The 23,903-nt window shown below is 46.2% G+C and overlaps 1 pseudogene; it reads right to left on the reverse strand.

Moving 5' to 3' along the window:
• Positions 1-1,263: 1,263 nt before the first annotated feature.
• Positions 1,264-6,326, reverse strand: LOC122707473 (annotated as a pseudogene).
• Positions 6,327-23,903: the final 17,577 nt, after the last annotated feature.

Here is a 23,903-nt window from a genome sequence, read left to right on the forward strand (position 1 = left end):
GTTGGGGAAACTGAGCCGCAGAGAAATTGAGTAACTTGCCCAAGGTCACACTGCATACATGGGAGAACTAGCATCAGGTCATCTGACCCAGAGACCTAGCTTGTAACCACTCAGCCTTACTGCCACTCACACATGTGCCTTGGGTCAGCACGCCACGTCGTCTCTGCTTGATCACATTCTTTGCCTGGGCCACCACTGAGCCACCTTCTCCAGCTTCCCTCCAGTATTCTCATCCTTCCTTCCTTCCTTCTCCCCTCCCCTTCCTCCAGCTGAAACAGCTCCCCTAAATGTGTCCCTCCTCAACCAAACCCACCAAGTACTCCTCACAGTGAACATAGGCCGCTGTGAGCACGTGGAAGGAACCCCAGGCAGCCCTTCCCGCACAGCACTTACCCCTGGGGGTTCCTTACTTTTCTTCTCTCCTTCCTCTTTTCTTCTCTCCCCCTCCCTCTCTCTCCCTGTCTCCCTCTCCCCCTCTCTGCCTTCCCAAGGTTTCCGCTTACCTTCCCAGCTTCTCTGCATGCCAGCTAGATGATCTGGAGTCAGCAGATCATTCAAAGGAGGTTGCAGAAGTTCCATAATCTTCCCTCAAGACCAGTCCTGAGAGACCTGTCCTCGTGACAGGGTCAGCTCAGCATTCTCAGGGCCCTACCAGCAGAGGGGGCCCCACCGCTCTCAGCAGAAGACTGCCTTTTGTCAAAGGCACTTTACAAAGGACTTGTTAATAATGTGTTGTCACTGAATTTGTTTACCACTGTTACTTGACATACTGGGCTAAGACCCAGCGAAGGAGGCCATCCCATCTACCCACACAGCCACCTCCACGGGGCACCTCAGGAGTATTCAATCCTTGCTGCCGATTGGCTGAGCCAGGCCGCCGCTGAGCGCACGTGAAAGCTAGTAGCCAATCAGCACTCCACATAGCTTTTTGGAAAGATTCACATGTGTTTAACATGTATAAAGCCAAAGAAAAACAGTCCTGAATTCTATAGCAGTATTCTGTACAATTCATCTGGCCATAGAACCTACATCTCAACATGTACAAAAATAATGTATATAGCAAACCCCACTTATAAGGATGACATAGCCCTCTTTTTAGCTGCCAGGTTTGGGGATTGGGAGAATATCACGTACACACACACAACCAGCACAATGGGAGCTAACCCATAGGGGCCCAAGGTGCAGGTGGGGGCGAGGAGGGGCACGAGTCCCAGGGGAGGAGCTGTGAGGCGGTCCTGAGGTGGTTAGAGGCCAGGCTAGGGCTCAGCAGCTTGTCCACCACGGAAGGACATGGTGGGGCTGACCGGTCAGACCCTTGGAGCAGCTGCGCTCCTCCAGGAGATTCTGGCAGTTCTTGGGAAACCCAGCTTCTAGTTGCCGTAGTGACAGCTGCCACGCTGGACACAGGATGAGTTTGCTACGGTCCTGGGAGATGCCAATCTGCACCCAGCCATTACTGAGTGCAGGATGACGGTGCTGCGTGTGCAAAATCAGGTACATGGGTTGCTGGGCTAGTCCAACACCTTCCCACAGGTGCCCACCGTCAGCAAGTGTCCACTCATGGAGTTTTGGAAATATGTGGAGTGTGATCTTCATGGAGCAGTTGGGATGGGAACTCACAGTGAGGTGGAACACTGTGCCATAACACTCTATGTATCGCAAACAGACACCAACAGGCTAGAGAACGAGATGAGTCCAGTCATTGGAGAGCACCCCCACACTCCGTCACACGGCTGATTCCCAAGGCTGCACTTGTCCAAGTAGTCCCCCCGCTTTGCTGACTCAGAAGATGGAGATGCTGGCAGAATCCTCAGCCTCCTCCTGCCTCACCATCCCCCTCTCAGAGGGCTTGGAGGACTTCACGCTACACGGCCAATACAACATGTCACCAAGGTGGCACTTGACCACTTCTCTGGTCTCCTGGACCACTGGTTCCTCTTTCTCCCAGGGAGTCTTGGGCATAGGGTTCTCCAGGCCTTTATTGAGGACTGTAAGAGGCTTCCTGTTCCTGGGGTCCAGTCTTATGGGAGCGATTGAAAGAAAATCTTGGTGGAATGGTGGGGTGGGGAATGGGCTGGGATGTAGCCAGAAGAACTGGTCTTGAGCTGCTCATGAACGGCCAGGTGGGCAGTGGGGTCTGTCTACAGCATCTCCTGGAAGAGGCAGTTATGTGCTTGGGAACACTGCATTCATTCTTCTTGATCCAGAAGTCAGTAAGGTTTAGGCAAGAGATCTCAAAGGTGAGCTGCCCTTACTAACATGATGCACCCAGTGGACCCCACGACCACCTGGAAATGCTGCCTTTTCTTGCTTAACACTTCAGGAATGGTTTGTTGTTGTTTAGTCGCTAAGTAGCATCTGACTCTTCGGCTCCTCTGTCCGTTGGGTTTCCCAGGGAAGAATACTGGAGTGGGTTGCCATTTTCTTCTTGGGGATCTGCCCAACCCGGGGATCAAACCCCGGTCTCCTGCATTGGCAGGCAAATTCTTTACCACTGAGCCACCCGGGAAGCATTATGTATTTAGATAGGGTCTTCTGCTCCCCAACATATTCATCTTTGGTTGCCAGTCCAAATCTCCTATTTTCACCTCTAGATCCTCATTCAGGAAGACTCTGCCCAGCTTGAGGTCCTGGTGAACAAGCCGGTTTGGATGCAGCCAAGGGCCATCTGCCAGCAGGTAGCAGCGGGTCTCGTTCTGGCTCATGAATTTCCTCCCGTGATGCGGCTCCAAGAGAGATCTCCAGCAGCAGAGCCCCCACACGACCAACATGAAGTTCACATCCTCGAAAAAGCTGTGGAAGCCTCAGGCTACATGCTGGCAGGCAAAGGGGCAGTGAATAGACCTCTCCCAGGTCTTCGTCACCCTCTGGTGTGGCCTGAGTTGCAGCGACTTAGGTAGACCTTGCTCGCAAATGCCTCCTTAGGGTCTTTATCAAGACAGAGATGTCAAAGCACTTGGCGAAGCCGTTCTTCCCCCAGAAAGCGGCCTGGGAGACCGCGCGGCCCACTGCATGGGTCCACTAGGCCTTCTGGGATCTCTTTTGCCCGCTGGATGTCCGTAGGGGCCTTGGGAGCCTCAACTCCAAGGATCTGATCTTTCCCGGGTGGGGAGCCAGCCTCGCTGCAGGGCCACCTCTCTCGTGTGCTTGGGAGCTGCTCCTCCGACCACGCAGGGTCTGAGCTGCAGTTTGGTGCTATTAGGCTTCTCCCTGAATCAAATGCTGCCGTGAGAATGTTACAAAATCTCTTCTCACTCTTTCTCTCTCTCCTTTTTTTTTTTCCTCCCACAATCGGGGAGGAAGAAGTGAGGCAGCAGTGGCTTGGGTTTTCCAGGTACCCTGGGCAGCCTGGTCCCACGCCCCACGCCCCACGCCCCACACACTCAGCATCCAGCCCCCAGACTGGGTTTATTTCCTCCGGCAGAGGGGAAGTCAAGGGAAGGTGGTTTTATCAGATTAACTCTGACCGGTAAAAACGCTGTCTCCCAGTCTCTGTGAGCAAGCCGACCCAGCTGTGTGTGTACCCACTGGTTTCCAGGCTGGTGGGCGGTTGTTTTTCCTCCAAACCCTTGGCCAGCTCCGCATCTCACCCGAGGGCTGCGGTTTGGGGAATGTTTTGAGTTGAAACATTCAGGCCCCTCATGGTATTCGGAGTTCTGAGACCCTTCTGTGCTAAAAGGAAAAATGAACGGCATATTTAGAAACTGCTAACAATTCACAGTGTAAAGAAAAGGCCACAAATCGGCTGCTGTCGGGCTGGTGTTCTAAGGGTGGTCCAGGGAAGCTGGCTGCCCGGCAGTGGTGGCCCCCACTCTGGATATTCCTTCTAGAAGACCCCCTACGAGTGGGGGCAGTGCTTCCAGAAAGCCTCCCCCTGGCTTTTTCTGGGCCCTTCCCCGAACATGCTCCTCCTGGGGCCTGTGCTTGGGCTGTGAATGAGACCACTTTTCCTAAATCAGATGAGCTTTGCTCTTGACAAAGGACGGAAAAGTGACTATTTGGGAATACCTGAAACAGCTTCTCTTGGGTTTGAGTCGTGAGGTTTTTAGCTCTCACAGACATAGACACGGTTCTCCTGAAGGAGGAAACTGCCTTTCCTCTAAAGGACAAAACACACTTTGGGGTTTTTTTTGTCACCAGAGGTGCCCACTTCAGCGCAGTAGCACAGCACTGCCCAGCAGGCAATGAAGCGAAGGACACAGCCTCTCTCCTCACATTCCTCAGTCTAGTTGGAAACACAGGTAAGAAAGAGCTATTGAGAAGGATGGAAATAAATGACTGGAGAACACTTCCCACTCCTTAATGAGTTCTGCCTTTTATCTCCCAATAGGATCTAAGCTCCACAAGGGCAGGGACCTCGTCTTACTCACCACTGGCTTTCCTGTACCTAACACTGCCACTGGCAGATCCTAGACCTTCAAGAAATACCTGTTGGATGAATGAATGAATGAATGTCATCTTCCTTGTCATAGCCCCAGCTCCCAGCATAGCACTTGGTTCAGTAAATTCTTGATAAAAGAACAGATGAGTAAGAGAGTGTCAGAGCAGGGCTTTAAAGTATAAACGAGTTGACCAAAAAAGGACTGAAAAGGAAAGGGGCAGAAGATTCCAAGGGCAGAAAGGATGACATTTACAAAGGCAAGCACAGTTGTGCAGTTTTCAGGGAACTTGTTGGAAGTAGCCCAACATTTTACCTGAAAATAAATTTAAACAAAATTTTGCAGAAAAGTAGCAGAAGATGGCTTCGCTTGTGGCTCAGTGGTAAAGAATCCACCTACCAGTGGAGGAGATGCAGCTTTGATCCTTGGGTTGGGAAGATCCCCTGGAAAAGGAAATGGCAACCCACTCCAATATACTTGCCATGGAGAATCTCATGGACAGAGGAGCCTGGCAGGCTACTGTCCACAATGTCTCAAAGAGTCGACACTACTTAGCAACTAAACAACAAAAAAGCAGAAGACCACCTAGGTATTCTTTTTTTAAATGTTGAACATTTAATAAACTGCCATATAACATGGAGGAGTGTTATACAGCCATTACCACAATGAAGATGGCCATTTTTTGTGTGTTTCTAAATAATGCATAAAGTGAGCTGCAGAACTCAATAAAGCCTGTGCGTCATCACTGTCTTGTGGCCAAATCAACAGTTGCATTTGGCTGCTGGATGCTGTAACTTTTCAAAATGCTTATATATTTTTAATAGATTGTCTTGTCAATGTTTTTAAATAGGCAAAAGAAGGATGTGGTCAACAGTAAAGGCCCCCAGTCTTCTCCTAGTGCCAAGTTCCAGGGAAGATATTGTAGGTAAGGAAAGGGATTCTATTTACATTTCTTTATTTTCTTGGGCTCCAAAATCACTGTGGATGGTGACTGCAGCCATAAAATTAAAAGACACTTGCTCCTTGGAAGAAAAACTATGAGAAACCTGGGTAGCGTGTTAAAAAGCAGAGACATTACTTTGCCAACAAAGGTCCATCTAGTCAAAGTCATGTATGAATGTGAGAGTTGGACAAAGAAGGTTGAGTACTGAGGAACTGATGCTTTCGAACTGTGGTGTTGGAGAAGACTCTTGAGAGTCCCTTAATCCACAAGGAGATCAAACCAGTCAATCCTAAAGGAAATTAGCCCTGAATATTCACTGGAAGGACTGATGCTGAAACTGACGTTCCAATACTTTAGCCACCTGATGTGAAGAGCCAGCTCATTGGAAAAGGCCCTAATGCTGGGAAAGACTGAAGGTAGGAGGAGAAGGGGATGACAGAGGAGGAGATGGAGTCACAGGGCCAGCTGATTCATGCTGATGTTTGACAGAAAACAACAAAATTCTCTATTATTCTGTAAATTCTGTAAAATTATCCTTCAATTAAAAAATAAATTTTTTCAAAAAGTCACAGGGTTGTGTGTTGTATTGATTACAAGTTTTTTTTGTTTGCATGTGACAGAAGCTTAATGGAAACTAGCTCAAGTAGGGAATTCCCCTGTGGTCCAGTGGTTAGGACTCTGTGCTTTCACTACAGGGGGTACAGGTTCTGTCCCTGGTCTGGGAACTAAGGTCCTGCAAACCAGGTAGCACGGCCAAAATAAATAACAACAATAATAACAAACTAGCTCAAGCAAAAGAACTATCAAGTGCAGGAACTAGTTCTTTCTAGGTTTCTGTGTGTGTGTATATACACAAATGTATGTATCTATCATCTGTCAATCATCTGTCTATCTAATTTTAGGTTTTCTTCTTCCCAGGGTAACCTTGTTCTCTCCTACTTCATATACCTCCTCTTTGCAGTCAGGGAAGCACGCTTACATGGCCTCTGCAGCTTTGGGTCCATCCTTATAAAAATCCCAAGAAAAGACTTTCATGAGTTCTGCTTTGGATCACATGCCCACTCCAGCACAAACTCTGTCACTATTGACCAGCCTGAGTCAAGAGCCCTCCTATGATGAACAGCACCTTGACTGCCAGATCTAGAAGAAGAGGAGTGTCCTCCCAAAGGAAGAGATGCAGAGGAAAATCAAACCACACATCACCCCACAGCAGCCTTGCAGGTGTCCCAGGCAGCCAGGTGCCAGGTATGGACACGCTGACATCACATTTTCAATCAGCACAGGAGAAGGTAGACTTTGAATACACATTTTTCGTGTCTTACTGTAGCCTCTCATCTGGGATTTGGTTTCTTCACCTGTCAAGTGTGTATGTTGGGCTAAGTTCATCTTTAAAAGTCTCTTGTATGAATTCCCTGGTAGTCCAGTGGTCAGAACTCTGCCTTTTCACTGCTGAGGGCATGGGTTCAATCTCTGGTCAGGGAACTAAGATCCCACAAGGCTTATGTCTTGACCAAAAAAGGAAAAAAGTTCCTTGAAAATATGACATTCTAGTATTTATGAGATATTCACACTTAAAAGTCTTGCTAACATCAGAATAATGGAAATGTCAGCTTCCTTGGTTGATTAATTCAGGAGGTGGTTTTGGAATTTTTAACTTTGTGGCTGTTATTCATTTTAAAAACACTTAATCTATTGTCCTGCAAAGAAATCTTATCTTCTTCCCATTGAGCATTTTTCAGTCTCACTTAAAATCTGAATTACTGGAACCATCATATTTGAAAGAATAATGTATTTGGGAGCAACGTATTTTAGATCCATCCCAATTTTTAATTCTTAGGCCCAAGACTTTTATTATTTCTAATTGATCCTAGAAGCTGTGGGAAGGAAAATCATTGCTCCCTTAGGTTATTTGGGGACCCCTTGACCTCGGTAGAGAATAGTTTTCCAGAAGGGGAGAATCTCTGAGCCAGAAATTGTTACTGTGCTGTGTTTGTTGAGTATCCATGATACACTCATGAAGTGCAAGGAAATCAGAATCACTGACACCTTAGCCATTCAGGGGGTGCGGGACTCTGTGCCTCTTGAAGCACGGCCAGCTGTCCCACCCCCACCCCCACCCACCCTGGGCCAGGGCAGCACAGGTGCAGAAAAGAGGGCACAAAGAAGGAAAATGTCTTAGGCTAGGTCAAGGACTAGATGGTAAAACTTGAATGTTTTTTAAATTGGAGAATAATTGCTTTACAACATTGTATTCGTTTCTGTTGTACGACAACTGTGAATCAGTTGTATGTATCCATAGAACCCTCCCTCCCACTCCCACCATCTCACCCCCAGGTCATCACAGAGAACAGAGCTGAGCTACCCTCTAGTTCTCCTTCAACATGGTCTTCCGCTGTGTCCCCTTCACCTCCAGCCACCTTCAGAGCCTCCTTCTCTAAGCCCTGAAACCAAGCCCAACCCTTCCTCACCCCCAGCGCCCAAGACCTGCTTGGTAGTGCCTTGACCCTGACCACCAGCCATGTTGGGCCTTTCAGTCTTGCCTCCCACAACCATCTGGAGCGGGCTCATCACTTCCAGGCATCTGTTGTGTTTGCAGAGAAAGCCCTTTCCTTAACCCAAGCCTCACAATCCAAATGCTTGAGGGATCCTCTAACAGCCGGGCCTTTGTTTCCTTGGGGAGCCTACCACCCCCCCCAACATGCTCTATCTGAGGCTCCCCGCCCACAGCCCTGCTCCCCTGCACACAATGGAAGACCTGTCTTTCTTTCCCAGCCCTGGGGATGTGTCAGCGGATGCGGGAGCCTCCCCAGGCTGGCCAGGGTCACTGGCAAGGTCAGCAGCCAGGTCGATCCTGGGCCACGGGGCGCCACCTGCTTGGTGTTTTCTTGATCACTGGTCCAGGGAAGGGGTGACTTGACTTCTCCTGGAACCCCCACCCCTCATATCCAGCATGTGGAGCCCTGTACCAAGGTCACAGGTGTGGAGCCTTAGACCAAGGTCACAGGTGTGGAGCCTTACACCAAGGTCACAGGTGTGGAGCCTTACACCAAGGTCACAGGTGTGGAAACTTACAACAAGGTCACAGGACAAAAATCTCTGGAACTAACCAAGCCCCGTAGCAACTATTACCATGAACTTCCTGATCTAAACCGGCCTGTTCCCCCACCCTATATTAAGTAAAATACCTGCCCTATTACCCACCCTATAGCATCCTTACCCATCACCTAATGCCACATTTCCAGTAGGAATTTTCTGTCATGAGGCTATAAAAATTGGCTACTAGGCCTCAAGAGGGGACGGCTCTCCTTTGAGCTGGCCCAGCATTCTAGCAGTGTCTCCCACTCTAATAAACTCTATTTTCCTCTCGTTCTGCTTCATGTCTGGAAATTCTTTTCCAGCCCTTGCACAGACTACACGACACAACAGAACCTTATTCCTCAAAGATCAATGGGCTTTCTTCAATGGGCTTGAGTGGCCAAGGCCTGATACAGCAACAAAAGCTTTCCAACTTGAGAGGAACCCCCAGTCATTCTTCCAGAAAAGACTAGTACAAGCCATTGCTATCTGCCCATTTATTTTCTTCATTCATAAAAATATTTATTAGACTCTTGCTAGGTTCCTGGCAAATTAACAAAGCTCACATGCATTTTCAGAACCTTCATTTTCTGCATATCTCAAAGCCCATCTTAAATGCTCCCTCATCCAGGAAGCCTCCCCTAGAATTTCTATTTTAATTCAATTTCATAGGACACGGAACCCTGAAGGGTTTGCTGCTCACTGCTGTCTCCTCCGCTCAGGCCCTGCCTTAGTGACTAGCACCTCAGCTAAGCCTGTTAACACTAGACTAGGTCATAAGAGAAATCTGGCAGCAGAGTTTCCAATTCTCTACTCCCTGGGCAGACACCTCCAACCCATCAGCCTTCTGAAGCCCATCCCTTCCCACAGAACATCTCTGCCCTCCATCACAGAGTACTTCCCCATGAAACCCAGGCTGTCTTTGGCCTGCTGTTTCTGGCCTTCTGAACATGGTAACAAGATTAGTCTGCTTTTTCTCTTTGGCTGCACTGCAGGGCAGCATGGGGAACATCTCCAACTGGGGGACCAGGGATCAAACCCGTGCCCCTCTGGAGTGGAGGAATGGAGTCTTAACCACTGAACCACCAGGGAAGTCCCAGATTAGTCCTCTTGTTGTTGTTGTTGTTTAGTCCCTAAGTCATGTCTGACTCCTTTGCGAACCTGTGAACTCTAGCCCGCCAGGCTCCTCTGTTCCTGGGATTTTCCAGGCAAGGATACTGGAGTGGGTTGCCATACCTTCCTCCAGGGCCAGATTAATCTTCTTATCAAAGCACCATGACGGTTCCTAGCACTGACTCGGAAGGATGCATTAATTATCCACTGATCACAGGATTTTTTTCAGTCTTTTATCAAGGATTTGTTAAGCACCTACTCTACTATTAATAATTACTCTGCAAGACACTGGGGATATAAAAGTGAGCAAAACAGAATTGCAGTCTAGATGGGAAGACAAAAATAGACAAGGAACATAATACGTGCGCTCTGCGTTGTGCCAGGCACGTAGAAGAAGAACACATAGGCTGGCCTGAGAGGCATTTGTCAGGCAAGTGGAGGTAAGACAATAACCTGAATGAAACCTCCCTTCCCTGCATTCAAGGTCTGTGGGCTTCTGTCCTCGAAGCTGTCCCTACTATGCGTGTCTGCTCTGAGGATACCACTTCTCCACCAACTTCAACACTGTGGCCCACCTGTCTTCCTCCCTCCTCCTCTAGTCTGAATGGTTTCTCCAGCTGTTTAACTTAAATCTACAACTAAACAGTGAATTCCAGCAGGGCCGGACTGGCAGTCTTCGAGTCAAGTTCAGCATCATGGTCTGCAGGGGACTGATCTATGTGTCGTACTTTAAGTGCCTGGGGCAAGTATGCTGGCAGAGATGATCAGTGGTACAGCAATGCAATAGCTGCCCAGCTAAAGATGACATTTCCCCACCAAGCAAAAGTCACATAAATGTGGAACAAAGGAGGACTTGGGCCTTCCAGATCTGGGCCTTCATGTTGCTGCTCATACTCTCCTCCACGCCCTTGTACCTCTGCTCCTGGCCACATGAGGCTGTCGCTCTGCTTTGATCATGACCTGTGAAAGAAATCCACATCCAGGTCCCTTAAGCCATTGTGTTGTTGGCTGTTTTTGTTAGAGCAACCCATCCTTCAGTTCAGTTCAGTTCAGTCACTCAGTCATGTCCGACTCTTTGCAACCCCATGAATCGCAGCATGCCAGGCCTCCCTGTCCATCACCAACTCCTGGAGTTTACTCAAACTCATGTCCATCGAGTCGGTGATGCCATCCAGCCATCTCATCCTCTGTCGTCCCCTTCTCCTCCTGCCCTCAATCTTTCCCAGCATCAGGGTCTTTTCCAGTAAGTCAACTCTTCGCATGAGGTGGCCAAAGTATTGGAGTCTCAGCTTCAGTATCGGTCCTTCCAATAGTCTGAATAGGATGGCCAGCACGTCAGGTTTCTAGCTTCCACTGCAAACATGGAAAATCTAGCAACGCTATGCCTGCAACCCTGTGGGGCCACAGTCAGTAGGCACAGACCCCCAGTGACCAGCGAGGCCAGGAGCCAATGCCCCTGCCAAGGCCCTCCAACTCTTGCTTTTCTGCTTCTTTACTCTTTCCCAGGAACTGCCTGATCCTTGCAGGCGCTTTTGTTTGCACAAACATTTTAGCCTCCAAACAGAACACAAGATTCAGGAAGTCCCATGGCTGATGATCCATCTGCCTGTCTCGTCTCTCAGAAGTCTGTCCTGTTTTAAAGCCTAAATCAGACATTTCACCCCAGGTTTAGGACCTGGAGCAGACCCAATGTCTTCCCACAACAAATATTCTACAATATCCCCTCTACATTCCTGGAATTAAACTAATATTAAATCAAATAGTAATCAACTAATTAATAAGTGATAAATAAAAACTAATAATCAAATTTGATATTAATTAAACTAATACTACACACCATTTTAAAAATCAGTATAATGCCCTAATGGAATATAAAGGCAAGACAAAACCAGAGTCACTTAGAATAACATCATATGTGTTTCAGTACTGAGAGGTTTGGTGCAACTCCATTAGGAGCCAACAGGAAGTACTCAGATCCTCTGGTGGGGGACATCTGACAGCTGCGGATGCAGAGAGACACAAGTGTGTGGTTTTGGTAACAAATACCACAAGTGTGACTGCCATCAGGGATCTGATTCCAAAAGGAGGTGAACAACTCTTGGTAAAGGTGAACAATTCTTGGTAAAGCCCCAAACAAAACAAAATTCTCTCTTTCCTTGATTTTCCACAACTGTTAAAATCAAGTTTTCCTGGGGACTCCCCTGGTGATCCAGTTGGTAAGACTCTGCGCTCCTAATACAGGAGGCCTGGATTCGATCCCTGATCAGAGAACTAGATCCCACCTGCCGCAACTAAAGATCACATGAGCAGCAATTAAGACCCGACACAGCCAAATAAATTTTTTAAAAGAGCATTGGAAATGGTAAATATAAAAGACACCTGAGTAAATATAAAAAGCCTTATTTTTTAAAAATCAAGTTTTCCTGGAAAACGTCATGCTTCAAGTTTGAAAACTTGAAACAAATACTTTATGCTGATGAGAAAAATGGAGTTCAGATGTACTCTGAGACCATTCCAAATACGTCCTCCATAGAGAATACACAGAGGGCCCCCAGCAGTCACGCAGCTCAGGGGCAGTTCTTGGTTGGGGACACCAGCCAGAGAATTTCAATCTGTTTAGCATCTCTGTCCTTTCCCCAATAAACTCTGAGATCACGCCCAGCCCACTGCTAAGACAATCAAACACACCTGGGCATTTCCAAAGCCCTCCTTTCAGCAGGTGTTTCCTGCATGAGAATCCCTTCTTCAAACCACGCAGCTGCACAGAGAGGCAATGGCGATGTCGAAGCGAATAGGAATATGACTCAAGGCGTTGCCTCCTCTTGCTGTTCCGTGACTGTCTGGACCTGGGAGGCTTGTGTTCAGCAAAGGCCTGAGTGGTGGTCAGAAAGGACTGTGATGGGACCCTCGGTGAGTGCGCCGCTGGGAGGGGAGAGGGAGGTGGCCACCTTCTGCCTCTGGACTTCACTTCTGTGTTTGAAAAAGAGGTATGCATAAAGCGAGAGTCCAAAACTGAATGAAATTCAGTTCTCCCATCCCTCTCATCTCCTGCCTATTAATAGTCTCTTGGAACAAGTCACGTTGAGACGTTTATTCATTGCCTGTGAGAGTGTGTTCACCTGAAATAGTTCCTGGGCCATTTTTCTCAGCTTCTGTGACGCTGGGCAGCCAAGAGAGACACCATTTCTCAAAGAAAGGTGTGTGCAGCCAGGTTCCACCCGGGTTGGGGCGAAGCCTGGAGTAAAACCCAATCAGCTCCTCACAAACTTAGAAAACCAGGGGCATGAACGCTTGGTCCTCTGGACCCTTCCCCAGGGACCACCCTCTTGTCTTCTCCTCATTGAAGAAAACCGCCTACTTTCTCCTCAGGCCTCGGTGTTATCTAAGCTCTTACAAGACTCCCTGTGGCCTCTGCACAAAGGCTGCAGTGCTACCGACGTGTGTGCCGAGGAGGGACAGAGACAAAGAGTGCAAGGTGCCCTTCCTCTCAGGACCTTCCTTGGTCCTTAGATCTGATCCCCTGTGGCAAATGCCGCCCTTTCCTCATTTCATGCCATTCCACCACCTCATTTCCTCCCCCGTCCAAAGTCATTTTTAACTGTCTGACCAGGAAGGATCTGACCTGACAGGACAATTAAATATTCATACCCTGATTGAAGAGTCTGTGCAAAAATCAATTAAAAATAGGACATGTGGAGCTCAGACGTTTTCAATCTTTCTTTTTTCTTTCTGTCAGGAAAGCTGTGGAGTCCAGACGCCAATGCCCTGGGGCTGGGGTGGGTCCCAGGAGGCATCCACACCTTCTGTCAGCTGGGTACACAGCTGAAGGGGCTGATACGACCTTTGTCCCTCCAAGAGGAAGAGCAGGCACCTGAGCACAAACCTGCCCCCTGCATCCATCTTCACCAGGATGAGCTGCCGCCCTCTCTGGGCTTCCATTGAGTGCCCCCTTTCATCAGTTGTTTGCCATTATTTGCTAGATTAGTTTGCACCTTGTTCTAGAGTATGAGAGAAGGGAATGGCAACCCACTCCAGTATTCTTGCCTGAAGAATCCCACGGACAGAGGAGCCTGGCTGGCTACAGCTCATGGGGTTGCAAAGAGTCAGACACGACTGAGCGACTAACACACACTGGAGAATGAGGGAACAACACACTGAGGGCAGGAACTGTCCTATTCATCTTTCCACACAGATCCCCAGCCAGTCCCCGGAATCTGGAGCACAGCTAATAAATGTTTGCGCAAAGAATCAGGAGGGCAAAAATCTGCCACTTCATTACTACTTCCTGTTTCCAATGGTAAATCAGTTGAATAACAATTAAAAGTTCAATTCTTCCACTTCCTTCCAGGTCAACTTGAGGTGGAATAGGAGTGACTCCAAGAAAAGTCCAGAACAAGTGAGGATTTATTTCTATAAAGAAGCAGAGAGGGCAGCTCATACCAGATCAACTGACATGATACAGTTCTTAGGTAGATGGACCCCAAGATAAATTCATCGCCAAATAAGTCAGAAAAAGCATCAAGATTAGTTAGCAAAATAAAAGCTATGGGACATTCTGTGGTCAAGAAATCCACATAACCTTTAATTTGGCACTTCCTAAATGTTGTTTTGTGGAAATCCGTTAACATCCTTCAGAATCAGGCAAAAGCTGGCCCAGCAGATCTCTAAGTTCCCTTTCAGCTCGAGAATCCCATGGTTTTAGATCTTCAAAAGGCCATGGCAGGAACAAGGAATTTGAAGTCAGAACAGGTAAGCTTAGTTTCAAACATTGCCTCTCGTTAACTGAAAAAGCTAGATGAAGTCAGTGTCTCAGAGCCTCAGTCCTTATCTGTGAAATGGGGATGATAATAGCATCTGTATCATTATGCTGCTTTGAGGATCAAATTAGGAAACCAGTGTACACTAAAGCAATTTATAAACTGGACATGGTATACTCATATTAGCTATTACTAGTATAAATTAAGAACAAAACAAAATTATAATTTGAACCTGAAAAATCTTTTATCTCCTAGTCATTTGCTGGGAACTGGTTTCCCACAGCCCTGCCTGCTCTATAGACACATTTTTTAAATAACGCAAATCCCTTGACTTCTTTCTCTTTCAGATCGATACTTTCAGTGTCATTTCAATTTAGTATTTGGACTGGGAAAGGAAATACATTAAAAAAAAACACATGATTTTTTTCTACGCAGCGAGCCTCTGGCTGAATGAGTTTGGCTTTCATTCAGTACCAAAGGCTGGTGGTCAAATTAAAAACAGTGCAAGACAAGGGAGACTCTGATGGAGAAGAAATTCACTGCAGAAAGCCAAATTCCACCACAGCAAATCCTGTACAGACAGCTCTAAGACACAATTCTTCAGGGGGAAAAAAAATCGTCCTGCCTTCCTGAACATCTCTTTCCAGTTAGAAAGAATGTTGCTTTTTCACACCTCATGCTGGTGCTTGGTGAAAAAGAGTCTTCCTGATCCAAACAACACTGTCTTCTGCACATAATAAATAATATACAGTTATGCCATGAAAATAATCACATCCCAAATCCTTCTACTTTGTTTGTTTATTTTCCTTCTTGGTCTTTACTCAGACGTTGACTTTTGGACAATTTAAAATAGTACCTTCTATTTGTACCCTGTTTTTAGTTTTTTTTAAATTGTCTCTTTAATGATACAGTGAAGCTGAAGATCCAATATCGAGTCTGCACAATGCAACTTTCTAACTGCTTTTTTTCTGTAAGAATATTTCAGGTTCTGACTGAGTCACTGACTTCACATTGAAGGATATTCTCAGACAGGCTGGTTCTCAGCAGCAGCTGGGATTCCTCAGAGAAATCGTTATGATTGTTAAGAAATGAAGTAGCTCTCCTCCCAGGGGTTTCCCAGGTGGCATTAGTGGTAAAGAATCCACCTGCCAATGCAGGAGACAAAATTGACAAGGATTTGATCCCTGGGTCAGAAAGATACCCTGGAGGAGGGCATGACAACCCACTCCAGTACTCCTGCCTGGAGAATCCCCATGAACAGAAGAGCCTGGCGGACTGCAGTCCATGGGGTGGCAAAGAGTCAGACACGATTGAAGTGACTTAGCACACACACACTCCTCCCAAGGCAAGATGTGTACTTGCAGGTAGAAAATGATGGCAGGAGCATTTAGAAAAGATGGTTTCCTACATTTTACTCGATTTATGGTATAAAATCAAAAGCCCAGATTCTGCATTTCTAAAATGTTCTGGTTGATAAAATTCTGCTCACAAATTTTTTTTTTCCATTTTATGAAAAATGTGATGCATTAGCATAGGGGAGAAAATATAACCTCTCAGTTTTGCTGAACCCAGAAATATTTCATTCAGCAGAACCTGTTTGCAAGAACTTAGACAAATCTCTCCAAAATAAAATAGTTTCCGTAGTAAACTGTTCAAAAATGAGCTCTGAAAAAAAAACCAAAAAACTGCAAAGAGACTGTTGTTTCATCATCTGCTAATTTTACCCCATTGAGTTTCATATCCTATTTTTAAACAGTTTCACCTTAAGATGACGAAGCAGAGCTTTGAAATTAATGTGGAGTATGTTATTTTGTGTATTAAAAGAGCTTGTCTCTTAATTAGTATCAGATCAAAAAAAAATGCTAGTACGTATGCTTAGTCCTTTAGTCTATTTTCCAATCAATTCTTATGTTTTTCTTATATCATTTTTATTTTCCCATTTCTCAAATGAGGAACCTCATTTTTAGAGAGTTTAACTCTTTAGCCCAAAGCTGTATGGTAACAACAGCCTTGGTATTGAGCCCAGAGCTGTCTGATTCTAGGACCTGTGTCCTCCCTCCGTACCTCATGCTGACTCTCACGGCTAACAATTCAGGAACATTGAATTCTGGAACAGAAAGGAAACCCAGAGATCATTTGCAGAGAACACTACTTTATGTGAGAAATTGGAGCCCAGAGACATGAAATAGATTTATTCAAATTATCTATTTATTTATTCAAATTTATTCAAATTCATATCATTATTTAGGTAATAAGAGCTATCACTTCTCAGCAACTTCTGATTTTTCTGTCAGAACTTTTTTGGCACAACAAACATTCAGTGTGAGCTTTTGCTGGGATTTCCCTTCCCAAATGAAACTAGCTTTATCATATTATGTAATATACATGTATAATACACACATATATGTACATATGTACACATATATTAATATATGAATAATAGCATTCATGCTACAAGGATCTGTTTCCATACATAACACTCTGACACCAAACGTGTGGGTTTTCCCCACCAGGCAATTCTCCAGTTCTCTGTGGAAACCAAACAGGTATCCTGCAATCTACTTCAATTCTGACACTAACTACCTGGAGTGAGTACAGACCCCAGAGTTTAAGGGCTCAGTCTCCCAGGACTCCCCGTACCCCCACTTAAATGCCTCACAACTAGTATGTCCCCAGGTTACCCACACTTCTGTCTGACTTGACTACAAATCACAGGTTCCCATGACCCCTTCCTTCTCAGGTTTGAAAATTTACCATCAATAAATAAATGGTTCTCAGAATTCAGCAGAATGTTTTACTTACTATTACCTGTTTACTATAAAGGATACAAATGAACATCCAAATGAAGAGATATAGAAGGCAAGTTCTGGAAGTGTCCAGAATACAGGAGCTTCTGACCCCATGGAGTTTGCAGTATACCACCCTCCTGACATATGGATGCAGTCTCCAACCCAGAAGCTCTCCGAATCCCAGTTTTTTGTTTTTGCTGTGCCATGCAGTTTGTGGGATCTTAGTTCCCCAACCATAGATTGAACCCATGACCCCTGTAGTGAAAATCAAATCCTAATCACTGGACTGCCAGGGAATTCCCCTGGACTCCATTGTTTAGAATTTTTATGGAAGTTTTATTACTTATGCACACTTGATTACATCATTGGCAATTAGTGATTAATTCAATTCCCAGCCCCTGTCTCCTCGAGGAGGTTAGAGGGGAGCCAGTAGTCTGTGAACCCTTGCAGCACCCAGACCCTATGCCTCTGATCCTGGTGACATGTTGGAAGCGAGCCTGCTGTGTGCCTCCATTCTTCAACTCCTTCCCACAGCCTTCTCCTTGAGCAAGGATTTCTCTCCAACTGTGCATTTCTTATCCACTTTCACTAAAAGGTCCTAGTCACTCCAGGTGACAAGTGTCCCCATCTCCTGCACTTTAATCCTCTAATCCAGTTATTTCTGTTTTAGGAGCACAAACAAAACTCTTGTTTGCCCCTTTGGTTCTGCATTGCTTCTATTTCCCTATTCCTTTTTCCAGTTAAAGCAGGAGAAATCAGACCAGGATCTCAGCCCCTGCTCATCAGTTTCCATTTTTGCAAAATCGACTAAGGCTACACAAGACCTCAGAAGCATTTTCTGCAGGACTCCACCACTTTGAGAAGCAGCAAAGTGTCCATGATACATTGTGTTTTAAATGTGGTATATAGTACAGTAGCATGCAATATGACACCAACTCTATTTAAAAAAAATATATATATATATATATATTAAGGAAATACTGGAAATAATGGAAAAAAAGAAAAAATGCTTTAACAGTAGTCATCTCTGAGCAGTGGGAAATAAAGATATTTCTACTTTTTTTTACAGTTTCTGTTTTCCCATAATTAATGCATCAACATGTATTACAGCTTTAATGAGAAAACTATAATACGTGTGATTTTAATTTGGAAAAATATAAAAATGGAATGAATTCAGACTCCACAATTGTTCTATTCTGACTTGAAAATTGTTCCATTCTGATTTGAGGTGATTTTTTTTTAAAGAGATTGAATTTAAAAGCAATATCAGTAATAAACATGGGCTCTGCAGTTCTCTGTCCAGGGAGATATAATCTTCAAGGAACCCTACCATGTGCCTTTTTATAGTATCTCTACTTTTCACAAAAACCCTGAAAAATGCATATTGTTAATTCCAAGTTAGAGGAGATGAAACTAAGAAACTCATTCCCGATGAGGGCAGATATCTCAAATATCATGTCCCCATGGAAAGCATCTTTGTGTGGGAGTCTAAGAGCATGGTGAAGAGCGTGGCCTCCCTCTGGGCAGCATCAAGTTATAAGCACAGCTGTGGTCCTCTCGGGTACATCTCCAAGGGCAAGGAGTTGATCTAAGGTTCTATTTCTCATAAAATAAAAAGACAATTTCCCTTAAAGGGTTGTTGTTAGTATTAAATGCCTACCGTTCAAAGCCCTTACGTGATGCTTAGCTAGGTTAGCTACAGGCTGCCGCAGCGCTAAGGTTGAAACACAGATCTATCTGGTCACAAAGTTCACACTGTTTCTACTCTGCAAAACTTCTTTTCTCCACCAGGACTCCTCTGCGAGTGAGGGAAAGTCGCTCAGTTGTGTCCAACTCTTTGCAACTCTATAGTGCATGGAATTCTCCAGGCCAGAGTGCTGGAGTGGGTAGCCTTTCCCTTCTCCAGGGGATCTTCCCAACCCAGGAATTGAACCCACATCTCCCACATTACCAGGCGGATTCTTTACCAGCTGAGCCACTAGGGAAGCCCACTTCTCTGTGAGGGTTTCCTTTATTCCTTTCAGCTCAAGGAACTCTGCCTTCAGTTCCAGGGCAGCGCCCCCAACGGTCACCAGGCTCCAGTTTTGTCTGTGTAAGGTAAGGTGCTGCTGGGGAGCTTGGGGCGGGGAGCTGAGAGACTGCGGGACTGGGGCTGGGGGCTAGGGTTTGAGAGCTGGGAGCTGGGGGCTTGGAGCTGGGAAGCTGGGGTCAGGAGCCAGGAGCTGAGGACTGGGGGCTGGGAACGGGGGCCTGGGGGCAAGGAGCTGCCTTCTTTTCAGCCCAGTGGTCTCCCAGGAAGCTGGTTCCCAGGCTTTCTCACTCCGGCAGCTGCATGGAGGTGAGGACCATCTTTCTCTCTCCTGGTAGGAACTGTGTTCGCTCCCCAGGCTGAGTCTCCTCCTTGCTGACCAAGCATCTTGAGCAGCTGGCTTCAGCTGCGTCTCTTTCTCTGGGGGAGTCTCTGCAGAGTTGTCAGGACCTGAGTCTCCGTGTTTACCCTTCCCCATTTACACCTTCCTCAGGCAGGTGGCCGCGGCTGGGCACCAGAAAATGTCAGCGCGCTGGCTGGGAACACGGCCCTCCCGCTGGCGAGCCGGCAGCGCCCGCGTTCTGTAGTCTCTGGAGCGGCCCTTGCCAATTAGCTTGTACTCTGCCCACACGCCCGGGGCTGGAAGGGAAGCAGGCCAGGCTGAACCAAATCAGACAAGGGCTCCCAGGACACCCGAGGGCGGGCGGTAGGAGCACCTGCTGTTCTCTCCACTCCGGGCTGATGCGGGGGGTGGGGTCGAAGGGGGAAAAGTTGTGGGGAGGGGGGGTCAGGAAGTTCTTCCTCCCATCCCACTGGGGGGCTCCAAGGGGAAGGGGAGGGGTGTTAGCACTCACACCCGGGGCGGTCACGTATCTGTTCAGCCAGGAAGAAGGCCTGTAGGACCCTCCAGGGCTGTGGCTTCTCCATCTCTGTGTCCTGCAGAGTCCTCGAGATTGTCCTGACCACTCAGGTCACGAAGGTGGAGGGCCGCGTGTGCAGTGGTTGAGGACGAAGACGGGGAGGGAGGCAGACAGGCGCTGTCCTCCCACCTCCCTCACTGACCCTCCCTGGAACCTCAGCTACTTGGCTTCTCGGTTAAGGTTTCTTCCCCCTAAAAAGCAGACAGAAGAAAAATGTCCACCCCCTTAGCGTTACTGTGAGGATGAAAAGTAATGAAATGTGCAACACTTGGCACATAGAAAGCACTCAATTATTGTGGCCATTTTATTTACAGAATCCATGCGGTCTCAGTTTATGGATTTATTGGACTCTCTTCTGGGATGGAGAAAATTGTTTAAGCCTTACCCAGGTAACATTTCATCTCCGAGATTAACTAAAAGCAGCAGCAGGACAGAAGGCAAAGATGAACAGGGAGACGTAATGAACTTTCTCAGAGACCCCTCGGGTGCCAAACACTGGGCAAGGTGCCTTACGTCTGGTGTCTCATTTTACACTGCAGATAACCTTTCTGAAAGATCAGGCAGCTAAAAGTCAGACAGCTTGCTGGCACATTAAAGAAACAAAAGAAATGTTCAAGAGTGGAATACCTGCTGTGTCAAGACACCTAATTAGAAAACAACGTCATGGTGAATTAGTAGAGCAAGTCTCCCTCTCTGCTGGCAGAGCTAAAATAAATGTGCCAACAGGGGAATCACAGAGCGAAGTCGATTATCATCCCGGTGATTTCATTGATTCCACATGCACGACTCGGAGGTTTGACAGAACCGGGCATGTGCTGCGTCTCGGTGTCATGCTAAACGGTAGGGCTTCCAGACACACTTGTCGTATTGCTGAGAGAATCCTATTCCAATCAGAGATCTTCATGTCAGTTGAACTTGTCTAGTTATAATAAGGAGACATCAAGGTAACTCCAATCACCCAATTAAAACACTCTGACAATGACTGAGCAACAGCAGGATGTTGGATTTATAGAGATTTTTATTTCCAGCTCATCAAGACATTCTACAAGGGGAAGACAATCATTTCACAAAGATTATCTTCACCTGCCATACTGGGACACACAAACCCTCTTACAGTCAGGGCTGGTATCATTCATTCATTCATCCCATCTCTTACTTATTTTTCCATTCATTCAACCATGTGAGTTTAGTGCTATTTCATAACGGGTAGAGGCAGGGAGACATAAAGTGCCAAATAAAGAGATGGTGCATTCCTTTAAGGGGCAAGTCTGTTAGAGAATAACCCAGTGACAAAGACTGGGAGTTATGTAAATAACTGTAAGACAGGTTTAGGCTAGGATGGGGTGACTATGCTAAGTTTGACATTTATTGTGCAGGTCAGAAGGGTGCTATTGAAGGATTATGGGCCTGAGTGTGTACATTTTAGAAGCAAGTATGTAGGTGCGCAGGATGGAGGAGAAGCAAGGAAGTAAATTAGGAGGTGAATGCCATCATGCTTTGTGGAATCTACTCCCACTCCGGCTGCCACATTATCAGTTTCCCCCTCCACTCACGGCGTCTAGGCCTTTTCTCCACCTCTTGGCTGAAACTGTTCTTCCCTATGTCATAAGTGAACTTCTGGGCAAAGTCCAATAAGTGCTTCCCATGTTTTATCTTATCTGATCTCTCTCCTCCACTCGCATGGATAGCCACTAACTAGCTGGAAACTTTTCTCTGGCCTGTTGATGCTCCGATTCAGATTTCTCATGACCTACCCGTCAACAAGTCCTGGTGTTTATAAGGAGCATGTAAAACTCTCCCTGGGAAATGTCTTGCTTATTGGCAACTTCTGCAGCTAAAATTCCTCCTCTGTAGAAAATCTATTAATGAAGAGAATCTGAAAATGGGGGTTCTCTGAGGGAAAATTTTAATCATACAGTTGGTCTGAGCATTATATTATCATGAATCCATCTCTACTTATTTAACTTAAGAATGAAGATTTGGGGTCAGAATAAATATAATGTCTTCCTCTGGTTTGCCTTTGCAAGCTGCACTGGGGCCTATCTGGGCCAATAATTCAACTTGTTAAGAAGAACAAGTTCTTGCAGAAAGAGGCTTTCTGAAAGTCCTTAGAGAAAGATCTTATCTTCTAGGTGACTTTTTGCTGAAGGAAGGTCATTTAAACGTCATCTCTGGTGTTTTAAAACTATGTCTAGTCCCTCAATACATGTTCTGTTTCTCTCTGGTCTCCATAGTGAATTGTTGACTAAAACTCGAAGGGAAGCTCCATGGGGGTTAAAGCCTCAGTTTGCTCACTGTTGCTTCCCCAGGACCTAGAAGAGACCTGAGACAAACTAGGGACTGATCATTAGGTATGAAGTGGATGAGAAGTTCTGTTTCAAGTAGGTAAGGGATGCAGTTTGTGCCTACATATTCCTGGTTTGTTGGCATGAGGGAAACGACAGCAAAACTTTGGCTAAACTGCTGAGATTGTGGATGAAGAGAATTTAGAAGAGGTCACGTAAGGATTTATCCACTTCAAATCTTATATAAATGTATTATGGCCTCCAGAAGCCTCACATCTTTGTGGGATGCCCAGGATTTGGCAGTTACCACCACGAATGAGGGAAGACCTGAGGACATTACCAACCAGGCGTGAACTGGCTGAGTTTACAAACACGGAAGCTCAAATCGAGACTGACACCTTTCTTTTTTGCAGCACTTCGACCTCAGCACAAATGTCTGAAAATTTGTGGATTACAGGCACCTCTCTGGTTGGATTTTGAGCATGTCTTCTCATAGAATTTAGTTTATTTAAAGCCTCAAAAAAAAAAAAAGAAAGAAAATCAAAGACTTTTCCCCTGAGACTGTGGTCTTCTCCGATGGGTAGGGTTCAAGGTCACCTCCTTACAGATCTGAACCTGGCTAGTACAACAAAGGGAGTTTATTGCCTCCTAATTAGTGCCCTATCAGTTCACTGAACATGTTACCCAAACGCTGTGCTTGTTTCCTTCCTGGTGAGAGTCAGCTGGAATTTCCAAGGCTGCTTGGCCTGATGCCAGGTCCATGGAGAATTGATACCTTCTTGACCAACTTGTGTAGGAATCTCTCAGTGAACAATAGTAGGACGGTCTGTTGTCTCCAAGTTGAACTTTTCTCAACCTTTCATTCTGTAGCGTGAAATCAATTTTGGGATTTAGTTTTTTGAACTCAAAATAGAAGCTTGATAACTGATCCTTATAAAGAAGCAGCATGTTATACCGCCTTCAGAGTTGGAGTCAGTTAAGTGTGGTTTCTGGAAAATACACACAATTTTCTTTTTTTAGTCAAAGAGCATTGCCAAATAGAGCAGCATTTTGTTTTATGCCCTTTGTTAAAAATATGTGATTTATGGCCCCTTTTTGATCCTGGCAAAGGATCCCTGCATTCCCACCTGCTGTTGAGAGCAGAAACGAGAATACTGCCTTTGCGCACTGGTGATTTCAGATAATGGTCAGGAACCAACTGCAGCTTCTACTTCTCTATTTTCTGATAGAATGGCTTAGCATCGGGCTTCCCTGGTGGCTCAGTGGTGAAAGAATCCGCCTGCTAATGCAGGAGACACAGGTTCAATCCCTGGTCTGGGAGGATCCCACATGCCAAGGAGCAGTTGGGCCTGTGCTCCACAACTATTGTGCTCTAGAGCCTGGACAGTGCAGCTACAGAGCCCGCGTGCCACAGCCACTGACGCCCACACACCCTGGACCCTGTGTCCCACAAGAGGAGCCAGCACGATGAGATGCCTGCACAGCACGATGAAGAATAGCCCCTGCTCGCCGCAACTAGAGAAAACCTGGGCAGCAGCGTAGACCCAGCACAGCCAAAAGTTAATTAATTAATTTTTAAAAGAAAGAATGGCTTAGTCTCAATCACTGCTTAG

The sequence above is a fragment of the Cervus elaphus genome, chromosome 14, assembly GCF_910594005.1.
Source record: "Cervus elaphus chromosome 14, mCerEla1.1, whole genome shotgun sequence".
In the NCBI taxonomy this organism is placed as follows: Eukaryota; Metazoa; Chordata; class Mammalia; order Artiodactyla; family Cervidae; genus Cervus; species Cervus elaphus.